Source organism: Wasmannia auropunctata, unplaced genomic scaffold (assembly GCF_000956235.1).
Source record: "Wasmannia auropunctata unplaced genomic scaffold, wasmannia.A_1.0 LD336078.1, whole genome shotgun sequence".
NCBI classification, from domain to species: Eukaryota; Metazoa; Arthropoda; class Insecta; order Hymenoptera; family Formicidae; genus Wasmannia; species Wasmannia auropunctata.
This window is the reverse complement of record NW_012026812.1, coordinates 5,377,664-5,380,745: the sequence shown is the minus strand read 5'-3', so window position 1 is coordinate 5,380,745 and position 3,082 is coordinate 5,377,664.

Sequence of the window (3,082 nt, the reverse complement as noted above, 5' to 3'; positions counted from 1 at the left end):
ATATATATATATATATATATATAGTGTATCTACTACCGACGACTGATATTATTAAAAATTGTCACACAAACAAATTTTGTAATTGTAAAAAAACAGGGGACTGAGAAGGGGACTGAGACGGGAAAACTGAGAGAGGACATGCCCGCGATTTAGCTGCGATCAGCGATTGAGCTGGTTTCAGCGCCTCTATGTCCACAAAACGTGAACATTGAACTACGTAGCCAATGTCCATAAATTTTTGGTGGTGATTCGTGCTACGTCCACGATTAGCGGTTATGTTCCGTGCTATGTGCAGAAATGCGAGTAGGTTAGTTTTAGACAAGGACGAACATCGGTCTCGGTCGCCCTTGTCTCATCAGTTAACAATCACGGAGCTCGAGCGGCAAGTTTATTTATCTCATGGACACACTTCCCTCTCTCTCAATCCGTTTTTTGTCTCGCTGCATTTCCGAAATTCAGAAAGAGGATTTCGAGCGATTTCTGGCAGCGACATGGATAATAGTAAAAAGGAATTTTTTCAATATAAATTTTATATGCTGTCGTGCGCGCGTGCATATGATTTATTATGCATAACAAATACACGCGTGTTCAATATATTGTACAATAAATAATAAGAAATAAATGAGAATAATTAGAATAATAAAAATATTTGACCTTTTTAATTTTATCATTTACAAGCGATTTTATATAAAATTTAGTTATTTTAGTTTAATAAATGGCAAGTGAATTAATATCAGTAATAGTTTTGAACTCCTACTTTCAGAAAGCTCTTTCGATTTCGGCGGTACCGTACCTATTTAGTAATCGCGAGATCGCTGTGTGCCGATTCGCGTCTCGACGAATAATTTTTTGTCAAATTAAAAATTTTTAATTCTTACAAAAAAAAGTAATAATAATAAATCACGCGAATTTATACACTTTGTACATTATTTACTTCTCATAAAAAAAACTTGTACATACATTTATCCTTTTTTAACATACTGGCGGTCTTGAAAATTAATTTTCAATTAAATTTAGAAGAATTTAAAATAAAATTTCTACATTTAGAAAAGGAAGAATAATATAAATAATTGCCTTAGGTCAAATACTTCATAATATTCTTACATTTCTAAATGTAGAAATTTCAATTTAAATACACAGCAATTTAGAAAATTATTATAATTTTTAAAACAGTGAATATGATAAAAAAAGGAAAATGTATGTACAATTTTTTTTATCAAAAATAAATGGACAAAATGTATAAATCCGCAAGATTTATTATTATTACTATTTTTTGTAAGAATTAAAATTTTTTATTTAAAAAAATTGTCTTTAATTTTGGTTATCCCGTCGCGGGGTAAGGAATTTCATTTTTCATATACCCCATCGCGGGGTAAACAATTTTTAATTTTGGTTATTTTGTCACGGGGTAAGGAATTTTATTTTTCACTTACCCCGCTGCAGAGTAAGCAATTTTTAATTTTGGTTACTCTGTCACAGGATAAGTAATTTTATTTTTCACTTACTAGCACTACAGACGCGCGTTTCGCGCGCGTTATTTAATTGCACTTTTACTTTTTTCTATAATTGACTGTAATTATATATCAACCTCAATACATACAACCGTCAAAAGTCTCAAATGTAATGACAGCCGCTCAAGTTAACGCAGCGAAAGAACCAATTATTATAGCGTCGCGGAGAAGTCAATAATCAGCCTCTTCAGCACAATCGATTGGGACTTGCGTAGAAATTATCTCCTGTTTAGTCGCTAATTAATCACGTAAATCTCGATTTTTTCACCGCAGCCGTTTCGGAAAAAAAAAGAGTATCAAACTTTTGATACAATGTAGACCATTGGGATATAGATGAACGTTTAAACGGTCGTACGGCTCCGTCATGCTTACATTGTTGATATTAATGACATTTATTTACTTGCATGCGATATTGATATTTTCATGTATTGTTTGCGCTTTCACTCGGGTCGTCGGATAAGAGCCGGTGACGTATCGAAACGTTATTGGGCAACGTCAGATTTTTGCGACAACGGTCGTCGACTTCGTCGGTTTTGAGAAATCGGCCTGTATTATGTTGAATGATTTATAATTGCGTAATGCAACTGAAGAATTAAGAAAATTTAATATTAAAGAACTTTAAATAAAAATTTTAAATAAACTATTCAAATATTGAGCCGTTAAGAAAAAAAGTACTTTATGAAGTACGAGACATCCTTACTGTATGTCTTATCAAGAAAGCAATTGTAACGACACTTTAAGAAACGAAACATGCGAACGCTTTTATCTGTAATTGATGAAAATTACAAAAGTACGGAGAACTTTTAAGATAAAGTATGATAAAAAATACCAATTTTATATTTTTCTGATAAATTCTTGAAGAGGAACTAAAAAGAGGACTACAAGAACTACAGTTAAAAAAAAATTTAAATAAGCGTTGTCTGAAAACTTTATACATGTTTTTAAAAAATCTATTAAACTAAATCAAAGAATAAGTGCATTTTAAGACTAATATTATAGTTAAGTTTATTATAAAGTATAAATTATTCATGTTGAAATTAAAATATCTTAAATAATATTAATTTTAAATAAATTTGTTTAAATAAATTTTAATAACTGTCAGATGCATTAAATTTAAGAATAATTAAAGGATATATAAACATCATTCTTCAACTGCAAACATAAATTTGTACAATTAGCTTATAATGCAACATTAAAGTCTAATTATCTGTGCAAATATCGAAAAATATTTGTAATTAAATTCGGTTAAATTTGAATAAGTTGACAATTTTCCGTAATTTTTAAACAATCATCTAATTACGAACGCTTCGGACAGAGTAATCATTTTTCAAGAGGGAGTTTTTTCTCTCTCTCTTTTTCTCTCGATAATATATACATAATATATACATAAACAAATATATATATATATATATATATAAAGTATAAATTATTCATGTTGAAGTTAAAATATCTTTAATAATATTAATTTTGAATAAATTTGTTTAAATAAATTTTAATAACTGTCAGATGCATTAAATTTGAGAATAATTAAAGGATATAAACTTAATACTTACTGAATATAATGTATATTA